This window comes from Rhinatrema bivittatum, chromosome 14 (assembly GCF_901001135.1).
Source record: "Rhinatrema bivittatum chromosome 14, aRhiBiv1.1, whole genome shotgun sequence".
Classification (NCBI taxonomy): domain Eukaryota; kingdom Metazoa; phylum Chordata; class Amphibia; order Gymnophiona; family Rhinatrematidae; genus Rhinatrema; species Rhinatrema bivittatum.
In genome coordinates this window covers 32,224,322-32,237,703 of record NC_042628.1, presented here as the reverse complement: position 1 = coordinate 32,237,703, position 13,382 = coordinate 32,224,322, and the positions used below count along the sequence as shown (strand labels likewise).

General features: G+C 43.9%; 1 protein-coding gene across 2 annotated transcripts in view; it reads left to right on the top strand.

Moving 5' to 3' along the window:
• Nucleotides 1–13,382, top strand: part of ALG1 (ALG1 chitobiosyldiphosphodolichol beta-mannosyltransferase) — a 488,005-nt gene that overhangs the window by 260,597 nt on the left and 214,026 nt on the right. For both annotated transcript variants that reach the window (XM_029577321.1, XM_029577319.1), the window contains exon 2: nt 99–149. The gene's annotated coding sequence lies outside the window, so the exon portion shown is untranslated. The remainder of the gene's footprint in view (nt 1–98; nt 150–13,382) is intronic.

Here is a 13,382-nt window from a genome sequence, read left to right as displayed (position 1 = left end):
ATAGTTATGTCATAAATGTGATGGCAGGATCAATTCTTTATTTAGTTCATGTTTATCTGGCAGACCTAGGTAAAATCAACATCCTTATTTTGTTGCAGGGCATCAGCAGAGACTCCATCCCTCTTAGTACTGGGAGGATCACCTGGAAGGTAGGAAAATGTCTACAGGGATAGTATGCCCGAGGTGGGTGCATGATGTATATCCCTTTCTCCCTCTTTGTGAGTTTTTCTTCTATAACCTTAAGTGCTTGCATGTCTGTCTATATGCATGTGTGCATGCGGCTTTGATTTCATGCTGTAGGTCTTTACTTAGTTGACTGTGTAAAGGAACGAGTACTATATATATTGACATCTGTGCTACAGTAATAAGGTCATTTTTACAACTAATTGAATTATTTATTGTCATGCTATCTTATGTTTTGGTTTCCTTCAGTCCACAGTCTGAGTGGCCCTTGCACTAGCAGTCTGTTTGGCTTTTTTTTTTTTTTTTTTCAGAATCGGACGTCTTACATCATGTTGTTGATAGTATGTTGATACGCTTTTAACTTGCTGCAATGTTATCAGAAGATATTCTCTGCCCCTTACTCATATATAATTGTATTATAAAGTATGATATAGGCTATATGATGCAATTATATATGAGCAGAGCATATAGCCAATGTCCATTTAGCCATTGTAGGCCAATACTTCATGAATGTTTAATGTTCTGCTGCAGTTCTTCAAACCAGCAGGAAGACTGGCAACCTGCAGAGCCCTCCTACTTTCCCTCTCAGTCACTGAAGTGAAATAAAAGCAAAGGTATACATTTTTGTGTCAGGTGGGCTTTTTGTTGTTGTTGTTTAGTTTTCAGAATCCACTGTGGAGTTGGTGTCCATTAACCCATGAGTGGTAGAGTGTGATAGCTCCTTCTCTTTCTCTCTCCCGTCATGACCCTGTGGCAAATCGGTGACAAGGTGTGCGGCTGAATTCACAGATTTGACGGGGGTTGCTGCAATGTGTGCAACAGAGGTCAAAAAAGCTAATCGGAAGTTAGGAATTATTTGAAAAGGAATGGATGATAAAACAGAATATCATAATGCCGCTGCATAGATCTATGGTTCTTCCAGGTTATAAAGGTGGAAAAGAAAGTCAAGCTGACAAATAATGAACAGAAGATCCATGAATGAGATGGCATACAATTAAAGCCCACAAGGGGGGATAACATCAGAATTTCATCCAAGTGAAAACAATAAGTTGAAAAAGTTTATTTCATCAATTGAATCATTCTGATATACCAGCTTGTGAGGCAGTGCCCCTAGTGTTCCCCTATGTACCTTTGCAGGACCACGTTAGTCACCTGGTCCACCTTAAATGTCTTAAGGAGAGTTTACTCTATGAGTGGGATCCTGCGGGACAGGTGAGGGCATAAGAGCTGGGATCCAGGTGGAGATAACCAGACCAAGCCCAGGTCTCCAGGAGGAAGGCAGCTCCTGTATGCAACACTTTCTAAACCCTGAGCTGAGACGAAGCAACACACTGTAAGTAAAGAGAGTACCCATTCTGAGGAGAAGATAGTCTGTGGTTGTGCATGTGTGACACTGTGAATAAAGAGCATGTTTTAAGAAAGGCTGGAGTCGGCTATGGAAGAAATAAATTCACTTGACTCTGTCCCCCAACATGTACATGTTTGGCACATAGTGCTGCATCAGGAAAGACAGGACACTAAAATAAAAACAGAATAGCAGAATATTACATATAGAATAAACAATTAAAGGAAACAACCATAGGACATAGGATAAAACCAGGAAAACATACCTTGTAATAGCAAATGATGGTGCTTAAAGAACAATGTATTTCTTCAGGAGCTTGCTATCAGAATAAACTTTTAAGTTATTGTTTACACTTGGATTAACTTATTGTGATGTGATCCCCCTTTTGTGGGCTTAAATTGTATACCATTTCATTCATGGATCTACTAGATCTATGGTACAATTGATCCTTGATTATTGTGTGCAGTTCTGGTTGCTCCAGGTTAATAAAGATATAGTGGAAGCAGAAAAGGTGCAGAGAATGGCAACAAAATTGATAAAGGAAATGGAATTACTCCTTTATGAGGCAAGGCTAAACAGGTTAGGACTAGGGGTATGAAGGCCAAAAAATTGTTTTGTTTTGTTGGGGAAGGGGGAGGTTTTAGACCAAATTCATGTTGGGGGAGGGAGGCCTTTTTTTTTTTTTTTTTTTTTTTTAGTTTTTATTAATTTTGAAAAATAGTGAGCAAGGGTGGTGTTGCATTTTCCATTTTGAATACCTATCCCTAGTTAGGGCTTTTCTGCTTGGAGAAGAAGTACCTAAGAAGGGACGTGACCGAGTTTATAAAATCATGAATGGGGTCGATCTGGTGAATAGGGAATGGTTATTTATCCTTTCAAACCCTACTAAGACTAGGGGACCCACCATGGAACTTAACAGGTAGCAGACTTAAAACAAATTGTATTTTTCACTCGGTGCACAATCAAGCTGTGGAATTTGCTGCCAAAGGATGTGGCCAAGGCATCTTGCATAGCTGGGTTTAAAAGGGTTTTGAAATAGTCCATAAACAATTATTACTTAGGTAGATTTGGAAAATAGGGATGTGGAGCAATACAACAATTTGTTTTGGTTCATTTTTTTTGTTTCATGGAGGGGGCAGGGTGTGTTTTTGCTTTGTGCGATATTTTTTTCAGTTCATTTCCCAAAGCCTGCTCAACCGGGCTGAGCTGGGCCCAGCTAAGGTCTTCCCTGGGCCTCTCTGAAACACCCCCTCCCCCCCTTTCCAAGTAAAATAGTCCCTGGGTCTACCTGGATGAGCCCAGCCAAGGCCTTCTTAGCTGCCTTCCAACACTGTCCCACGCGCCCCCCCCCCCCCCTCCAATAGAACCATGTGCCAGAGCCAGGGACCACCTCTCTAGCCCCCACATGTCCCCTTCTGAGGGGTTCTTATGATGGAAAGGGCAGGAGTGATGCCATTTGCTCCTGCCTAGTGGATAGCAGAATTAAAAATGGTGCCTGGCATTTTCCAGGTCTAAAATAACCCCTATTGGTTGAGCCTGGAATGGCATAGTCTTAGAGGAATAGCAACCCTTCGTGGGAGATTAAGGAACCTACCAAAGAGAGCCTTGGGTACTTTTAGCCTCAGAGGGAATGTGCAACTTTCTGCAGGGTTAATTCTTGGGGTAAGCAACTTACAGGGGCAGCAACTTACAGGGTTAATTCTTGGGGTAAGTAACTTACAGGGGCAGTTCATGGGGAAAAGCTTTGAAAATTGCTCCCATGAACTGCCCCTGTAAGTTACGTTTTTCTTTTTTTGCTTACAAAACGTAGCGGCTCATTCAGGGGATGGGAAAATGTTGCAAGCAGTTCAGAACAAACACGGGGCGGCAACTGGAGCAGCAACTGGAATGATTGCTGTTGTGTTTGCTGTGGCACAGGGTAACATATTTCACTCCTGCAGTCTCCTTGCATACAGGATCATAAAACAGAAACTGCTTTGATCCCAGAAAAATGACTTTATAAATATTAATAGTATTTATAGTATAGAAGTCACGGTGCTTAAGACAAAATACCATTGTTGGGCTTGCTTAAGGCAACTCATTTTAAAGTGGAAATATGACTGTTCAGTAAATATGAAAACCAGTAGTAATTAGATGATTTTGTACTAGCATCTGAGACTGACATATGTGACTTTAACTGACCCCTTGATTGTGGCTCAACAGTGGCACCCAGTGGGTGAACTGAGTGCATCCCCCTATAGATTGCTTTTTCCAGCTAGCAGTTTTCTTTAGGGTAACCCACCTAACCAGTGATAGTGAGGCAGGGCCGGATTAAGGAAGGGGGGAGGACTATCCCTCCTGCCCAAATCCCCTCTCTTTCCTAGTATCGCTCTTTGCTTCTAAGGGGGGAGGGGGGTGGCAAGAAAGAGGAATTGGATTCAGAGACAACCAACACGAGTCCTAACGAGTCTGGGGTACTGATGAGGAGACATAAGGGGAAAAAACCCAGGACTGCTTTTACGGCCATAAGCAAAGCACGTCATGCAAGGTTGTCTGGATTTTCAAGAAGGCTCGTCACCCAGTAAAAATGTTGCTAGCAGTAAATGTTTTATGGGTTATCATAACGTTGGGGATAACTGCACAGAGCAGCAGTTGCTACCCTTGAGAGAAACATGGAGGTGACCTGCACGGCGTGGCAGATGCTACCGTAAGAAGCTTGCTGGGCAGACTGGATGGGCCATTTTGGTTCTTTTCTGCCATCGTTGCTATGTTTCTATGTTCATTTACAAGTCCCGCCATTTCTCTCCCCAAGTGACACCTGAAAATGAAGGAACAATCAGTGTGCGGCCTTCAGCAGCCCTGGTGCACTGACTGACCCTGCAGCAACCCTGTCCCTTGCATGGGTTTCCATGGAAACAGGAAGCCCATGCAGGAGGAGAGGGCACGGTGCCTCCAGGACTGCTGAAGGCCACACTCTGATTTTTTTTTTTCCCTTCAGGTGCCGCTAGAGGAGAGAAGTGGCACCATGGCGCCACGTTCTGATTTAGGCACAGCAGTGGCAGAGATGCTCCGGCACCTGTAAAAAGTTGGCACCGGAGGCAATTGCCTACTTTCCCTATGCCTAAATCCGGGCCTGGTTTGAGGTGCACTGTGCGTGGTGGGAGTGAAGGAATTCCACAAAGCCCCATTGAAATGCATTGGACTGTATTACAATTTTTCCTGGTCAAAAGAAATGTCCATTTTTTTTAAACCACTATGCGATACAGTCCATCCAGATGTGTGACTGTGGGCCACTCCAGCTTTTCTCTCTCTCTTTTTAGTAAAGCATTTGCTATTGGGAGGTAGATGGTAGGCAGGATGGGAAAGTACCCTGACACTGTAGTGTACAGGCTTGAGTTGCACTAAAAAAAGAATCGGAGAAAATGTAGGCATTACTGATTTCTGTGCCGTGGATCACAACCAAGACCAGGAAGCCAGTGTGAAGGGTTGCCAACCTAACTCCATGCCAGCAAGAGATGGTGAGACAAGCCTTGATTTCTAACTTCCATCTCTATGCAGTCTGCTTACTGCCTTGCCGAATTCACTGGGGTGGTGGTTAGAAGAAAGCAGGGCAAAGAAGGAGAAAGGTAATTCAAAGAAGGCCGTTTCTTTTGATTTAACTGTTGGTGGTGGCTTGACTTATTTTAACTGAAAATTGAAAACATCTCTCTGCTCACAATGAGCAGTTAAAAAAAAAAAAAAAAAAAAAGCAAGAGGTTGAATGTTTTAGCTGTGGAGGACCTGACTGAGTTACTGATGAATCGTAAATCCAGCAGTGGCGAAATCTTTCTGAGAAAACGCAAATAGCTGCTCAGCCAATCCATCTGGCTGCCCTTTCTGCATAAAACTTTGGTGATTGGATCCCAGTGAAACGTATTCTCTGGAGCCTTATCGTGACTTGAAAGGCTGTACTGGCTTTTTAACTGAGAGCAGCCGCTTCTCCGTGCATTGCAGGAACGCAAACACTTGTGATCTACGCTGCATTTAACTTTTTTTTTTTAATTCTTTATTTATTACTTTTTCAAAATGTTTACAATAAACAAAACATTTAAGAAATCTCATAATGACTGAGTCCTTAATAAGAAACAGGAAAAATATTGTTTTCAACCTAACATTTAGCATACAATTCAGTCATTATTATACTTAAGGAAATTCAAGTGAGTCTCAAGATATTTGAACGGATATAGAAAAAACATTAGTCAAGGAAAAATGCATTGTCAATATTCTACTAATCATATAAGCCGATCATTTTCCTGCTAGGAGATCCCTAAGACCTACTGGCTCTGTGAATGTGTAGGTATTCCCCTCTAACTTAACAGTACATTTGCATGGATATTTTAAATTAAAATATCCACCTTTATCTATTACTTCTTTCCTATAAGATAGAAATTTCTTTCTGCGTAATTGAGTCGTCTTAACTAGATCTGGAAAGATCCATACTCTTTCCCCATAGAAAGTACTTGATCGATTTCGAAAAAAGGATTTCAAAACGTTTTCCTTATCAGTTGCAAAAGCAAACTGGATTAATAATGTTCCTCGTTCTTTAACAACCAAGTCTTGTTGAGACTTTTGCAGTAAATCAGATAAGTTTATAGAACTATTTTGAACTACCTCTAATTCTAATTTTTCCTTTTCTTTAGCGCTCTCTACAAGTTGTTCTTCTCTTAACACTTTCTTCATGATCCCCAAATAAAAAGCTTTCACTATAACTGGTAAACATTTCTCTGGTATTTTTAATATCTGCAACATATATTCCCTAAATAATTCCACCGAGTCTATTTTATTTAAAATTGGAAAGTTATTTACCCTTAAATTTAGGGATCTTATAGAGTTTTCAAGAATTTCTAATCTCTTATTTATATTTCCTTCTGCTGTAACCTGATAGCTCTGAACTTTTTCAATCTGAGAAACACGTGTAGTCAGTGTGCTAATTTCTTTATTTTGTTTCTCCAGTTCGAGGGTATTTTGTACTGCCGAATTAGTTGTTTTCAAAACTGCACCAGTTAATTTATTAATTGAGTCATCTAATTTCACTAAATAGTTCCACAAACTTTCTAACGTTATATTTACTGGTTTTTTAATTTGAGAATCCGTTTTTATTAACACTTCAATACTATCCTGTTTTTCTACTGATGGTAAAAAAGTCTTTGGGGTGCTTGTTTCTTTTGGGGTCGGCACAGATTTTTCTAACACACTCAGTTGTCCTAATTGCGCAGATATATCTGTCTCCTTAGCAGAATACACAAACTCATTCACCCGCTCACTAGGTCTCTGGGACTCCATCTGCGGATCCCCTGGATTTACTGACGTGAAACCTTCAGCTCCTCCAGGGGGAGGTGGTGTATCCGGCGCCCCTGGACTTAGAGATATTTCTAGGGCCTGGGAGGAGGCATTCCGTTCTAATGCTTCTCCTCCAGCGGTCTGTCCTACAGGGGTATTTAAGTTAGAGTCTATCCATTCTGTTACAGTTCTCTGTCTGGAATCTGCCATAATCCCTCCAGCTGGAGGCCTTAACTTGGCTTTCCGTTTGGTGTGTGGCATATTTATATCAAAATACTGAAAGGAAAAAATTTAACTTTTTTATTTTTCAGTATTCCTCTGACACTCACATAAATCTTCTCCATTTCCTCCTGGCCTTTATTCCCCTGGGGAGGGCTAATTTTCAAAGGGACTTCTGCAGGTAAAACTGTTTTTAAGTGCAGAAATGGACCCCTTACAGGAGTGCCTGCCCGAGATATGGGTAAACCTGCGTGCATGTGTCGTGTATGCACGTACGTTCATGCCGACTGGGCGGAGGTGTGCTGGAGTGGGGGAGGAGTTGGGGAGACCTTTGGACTCTTGTCAACTTTTGAAAATTCAAATGTAGGTTCCTAAATTTTCCTTGAACATTGACGCAGTACCGCAAGCAGATTTAAGTGTGTGTTTGGATCACGTGATGTGGTGAGCGAAGGTGGACGTGTGCAGGAGAGCTCCGGGTGCCTCGATCCATTTTTTTTTATAATCTGCAAGTAATCCGGCACGAAAGCCCTCCCCAAAGAGCTCAATCTACATTGCTGACCTTTTACATGTCGATCACCAATTACATGAACCGCTCGCCAACAGCCATGCCGATCAGATCCGTGCGAAGAGATAAGGACAAGGCAAGTGCTGGGGATCCTAAGATGGCGGCGACCCCAGGATCTGCGGGGCAGAAAGGCCAGGATCCTGATCTGACCGAAAATTTCAGGGTCATCCTCATGGAAGCTTTGGACTCTAAGTTGGGGGTCATATCTACACAAATCGCGGATGTGAAATCGGTCCTAGATGAGTTAAGTCCGCGTTTGGACAGACTTGAGGGTCGGGTAAGCCTTGTGGAGGATGATACGTTAGCATTGACGAGTAAAATCATGGCCCTGGAGAAACTGGTCGATGCGCACGCTTCTAACTTAGACGATCTTGAGAACCGAGCACGGAGATCTAACATACGGGTGATGGGCTTACCGGAATCTTTAGTGGAAGGAAACCTGGGAACCTTTTTGGAGAGCTGGATCCCGGAGGCTCTTCACGTGCCGGAGCTAAATAATGTCTTCCGAGTGGAAAGAGCACACCGGCTGGGCCAGCGTAAGGAGGGAGAAACCAGGCCGAGGATGGTTATCTTTAAAGTTCTAAACTTTGCCCATAAGCAAGCCCTTCTCCAGGCTTATCGCAAAGTCCCGGACTTGGCCTATGACGGAAAGAAGATTCGTTTGTTCCAGGATTATTCGGCGAAGGTTTCCGGGTTGCGACGGGGCTTCTCCCCCATCTGCACAACTCTCTTTGAAAAGCAAGTTCGGTTCGCCTTGCAATTTCCCGCCCGCCTGAAAGTTTGGCACGACAATCAAATTTCTTTTTTTGAATCACCGGAGGAAGCGCAGAAGTTTATGAAGATGACCCTACATATTTGAATGGAACGGTACGGCAGCCATTTTGGTTTCACAGAGACATGCTCGACGAGGATCCGTGGGGACCCTGCAGCTAAGTTGCTTTTTTCACTTGACTTTGGGACTCTTTTCCTCTGCCCTGCTCCCCTGGGTTAACTTTTCGATGGTTTTTCTATGCCCTGCCTGGTACGATATTTCGTTGCGCAGAGACTGCTCCCTTCAGGGGGCTATGGACCTTCTCGGCGTGGCTGGCGCAAGATCACGCTGACTATCGGGTGGTGCTATCAACCGGGGGACTTATCCCTGGCTGACCATTAGAGAGGAGAAGTTCAGGGCGCTTCATTGGTACTGCTGAGATGTCCGCACATGTGTACTTTTGATCATAATGCGACGGGGTCACCACAGTCCTTCTGTTGAAAGAGCTATGTTTGTTCTTTTTACTTGCCTCTCTTGGGGGAGGGGGGCAGGAAAGAGGCACCTGAACACATGTCGACGTGATCTCTTCCCCTATATACGGGGAGTTCATTGAGAGACTGGTTTCGACCCTACAGGAGAGGGTCGAGGCAGATTCTGTTGCGTTTGGAACTGTTTGGTTTTGGTTTCTAATGGGGTGGGGGGGGAGGGGTACTATAATTGGGGTAGTGGGGAGGGTAAGAGGGGTGGGGAAGGGAAGAGAACTTGTGTGTGTGGAATATTTGGGATGCGTGTGGGTTGCTAAGGAGTGTGAGTGTTCCCGATGGGGCGTTAGACACAGAGTGAGTGCGTACGGGGGATTTGGATTTGGGTTGGTGTCTTTCAACTGGAAGAGGGCACGTGGGGAATTCACATTGTCTTTTTATTCGGTGGAGGGTAGAGTCATAGCATTAATCACTGTGGTACGATTCTTACCTTATCTTACAATGGGTCCTTATTTTTCTCATGGCTGATAACACCCGAATAATATCTTGGAATGTCAATGGTCTGGGATCACCGGTTAAACGCTATAAAATCCTCAAACAACTTAAATCCCATAAACCGACGGTCGCTTGTTTGCAGGAAACCCATCTCTCTGCACTAGAAAGCAGTAAACTCAAAAGGGATTGGGTGGGTGATTGCTATTACACTCAGGCTAAAGGGAAGAAAGGGGGAGTAGCTATTTTAGTAAATAAAGCTGCTTCTTTTACTGTCTCTAACACGGTGCGAGATGAGGAAGGTAGATTTCTCTTGGTGTCAGGCCATCTTAATGGTCAAGAAGTGACTATCTGCACTCTCTACGCTCCTAATGCCTACTCTCACCCCTTTTTCATTTTTGTATTGGAACAGCTGGTAGAACACGCCAAGGGTTATTTAATTGTGACGGGGGATTTCAACCTACCAGCGGATCCTAGCATAGACAAGACGCCTTCGAGTGCCTTGCTCCCTAACAGGGAGGGTAAGGGGGTCCCATTCTTATGTTCTGAGTTCTCTTTACTGGACATATGGCGGACGTTACATCCCACAGAAAAAGATTTTACCCATATTTCTAGGGTGCATGCCTCCCTATCACGTATAGATTATATCCTGATACCGAAAGAAGGGCTACATTTTGTTTCTGATGCTGTGATTGGCTTACAGGGGGTGTCTGACCACGCAATAATTTGGGTAGATATACATTTTCACGCTCGGGACAGTGGAGAAAGGCTGTGGAGATTTCCTGGGTTTCTTCGCTCTGACTTGCACTTCAAAACTTTTTTGCAAAACAAATGGGAAGAGTTTGTCAATCACAATAGCCAACATACCTCGAATCCGCAACTGTTTTGGGAAACAGCTAAAGCCGTTATACGGGGTGAAATTATTTCCTTTGTAGCGGCTAGAACGAAAAATCTCAACAAAACTATTCTGGAATTGGAAGGTAAATTGGGTAAGCTAAAACAGGAGTTTGCCTCCCACCCGTCTCCTACTTCTCAGAGGGCGTATTTCGCTGTCTTGAGGGATCTGAACTGTGTTCTACATCAGAGGGCACAAAGGGCCTTTCAAGTAGCGGAAAGGAACTTTTTTAAGTTTGGTAACAAAGCGGGGAAACATCTTGCCAATTTGGTTAGAGCTCATAGAGGGAAGACCTTTATTCCTGCCATGCGTACTGAGGGGGGCACTAGGGTCTCCTCCCGAGCTGAAATCTGTGAGGTTTTTCGTAAGTTCTATGAACAATTATACACAGATGACGTAGAAGGAGGCAGAGAAGAAGAAGAAGCATTCTTTGTGAATCTTAAGTTACCGAATCTAACTAAATCTCAGATATCGTTCCTTAACCGACCTATAATACCCCTGGAGGTTTTAGCTGCCATCTCAACTAGTAAACTGGGGAAGGCGCCAGGTCCTGACGGCTTTTCTTTGATTTTTACAAGCTCCTACAACATCATGTTGCCAACCATTTGACTGATTTTTTTAATGATGCAGTCCATAAGGGGGCATTCCCCTCATTTTTCAATACGGCATATATAACGGTTCTCCCCAAATCCGGTAAAGATCCGCTACTTCCGGCGTCTTACCGCCCTATCTCACTGCTGAACTGTGATTTAAAGTTACTTGCCAAGCTCTTAGCCAACAGACTTAACGTGATACTCCCGCAATTAATCTCAGAATATCAGGTGGGATTTGTTAAAAACAGACCAGCCTGTAAGCACATTCTTAAATTGCTTTCAGCTATGAGCTCCTCCCTCTCGCAGTGTTCCCCAGCCTTAGTGATTGGTCTAGACTCGGAAAAAGCATTCGATCGAGTGTCTTGGCCATATTTATTCTCTGTACTACGGAGATACGGATTCGAGGGACACTTTCTGACCTATCTTCATATGTTGTATGCTCAGCCCAAATCGCACATAACGGCTAACGGTGGTAAGTCAGGAGAGGTACTTATACAACGAGGGGTGCGACAGGGCTGCCCCCTATCACCCCTTTTGTACATTTTGGCTATTGATCCCTTACTTAGGAAAATAGCGGGTTCTCCCTCCATACCGGGTTATGGCACAGTCCATCAAACATTCTCTATCGCTGCTTTTGCGGACGATATATTAATATACCTTACGGAACCACAGCGGTCCATAACTCCTTTGTTGGGTATCCTGGAGCAGTATGGGGAATTCGCTGGCCTCCGTATTAACAAGGATAAATCGGAAGCTCTGGATGTTGGGGGTAGAGTGAAGCCTATGTGGCGAGGCCCTTTTCCTCTTAAATGGGTAACTACACATATGAAATATCTTGGTATTCAGATACCGTCCGATGTGCGGGATTTCCATAGATTGAATGTGGAACCACTTTTAGAGGCTACATCGTTTTTATTGAGGAAATGGCAAGGTTTACCCTTGTCTATCTCTGGAAGAATACAATTACTCAAAATGATGATTCTCCCCAGATGGCTTTACGTCCTACAAATGACCCCGATCTGGCTGACGGGGAGGGATTGTAGGGGGGTAAATGCTCTATTTCGGAAATTCATTTGGAATGGACGTAAAGCTCGTTTATCCTTAACGATTCTATTTCAGCCCCCCAAAAAAGGAGGTATGGGATGTCCCAATTTACGTAGATATAATCTAGCGTGCCTTCTCAGATATGTGAAAGATATTCTGGGTAATACGTCACAATACACTCCCCTTGCACTCCTTTGTTCTTGGTGGCAACAGCAGTCCTTAAACCCCCTACTCCAACTCTCTAGAGCCCAAATGCCTGCGGGGTTACTAACGCAACCGCTGATTTGGGCAAGTCGGAAGGCCTGGGCGTATCTATGCGTTCAGGCGAAATTTTCCCCGTCACTTACACCTTTCCTAACGATCTGTGGTAACCCACTTTTTCCTCCAGCGATGTCTACTTCCGTCTTTCACAGATGGAGGGAGAAGGGATTAACCTGGTTGTATCAGTGTTTTTCTTCTGAGGGGGATCAGTTTCATCCCTTCTCGGACTTGCAACAATTATTCGACCTGGCGCCTTCAGACCATTTTGCCTATAGGCAATTGCGTGATTTTTGTAATACGCATAAGATGACCTCGCTGATTACGCCTCATTTCTGGGTGGTTCACAAAGTAGTCTCTATTCACAAACCGCAAAAGTTCACGATTGCGACTTTCAATCAGGCCCTACTGTTACATCTTCAGAGTGATGTAGTTACCAAAATCTGGCAACAATGGGTGCAGTGGCCTGAATTCACTCTTACCAGTCAGGAGTTTTTATCATGCTTTGAGAAGATCCCGGAATGGTCAGCGAATGTGCTGTATCGGGAGATCCAATTTAAATTTTTGAGACGGTATTATATGGCGTCTGACAGGGCTTTCTTGGCCCACATTACGTCCTCTGCCAAGTGCCCCAAGTGTAATGTAATGACGGGCACCTTTACCCATCAATTTTGGTCGTGTAATGCTATTTCTTTGTTTTGGACGGAACTTATTGGTACCTGCAGTTCTTTGCTCTCCATGGAGCTCCCTGCAGACCCTATTCTCTGGCTCTTTGGGCTGATGCAGACTTCCACTGTGGGACTAGGAAAGTATGAGCTGCAATTTTTACGTAGAGTAAGCCTGACTGGGAAAAAGGCCATTTTAGCTTGTTGGATTTCCGCAGATCCTCCTCAACATGACTTATGGTTCAGGTTGTTGATCAAGCTATTCACTCTGGAGTATACCTGTGCCCAAACAGCTACTGAACACAGACAGAAAATTATGGGTAATATTTGGAAGCCGTTGGAGTTATATCTTAAGCCTAACATAATACCCTGATTAGGTACTAGATGGGGAACGGTCTTTGTGGGCACTTGGAATCATTCAGTGGAGTAATTCGCACTCATAGCTAGACTCACACCCATGGGCATTTTCGTACCTCATCCAGGTATTTGCTGTGTTAGTCCAGTACTATGGCTTATCCCTCACACAAGTTCCAGGGGTGGGGGGGGGGATGGGAAGGGGAAGGGGAGGGGGGATTGGGGATTAGTTGGAACT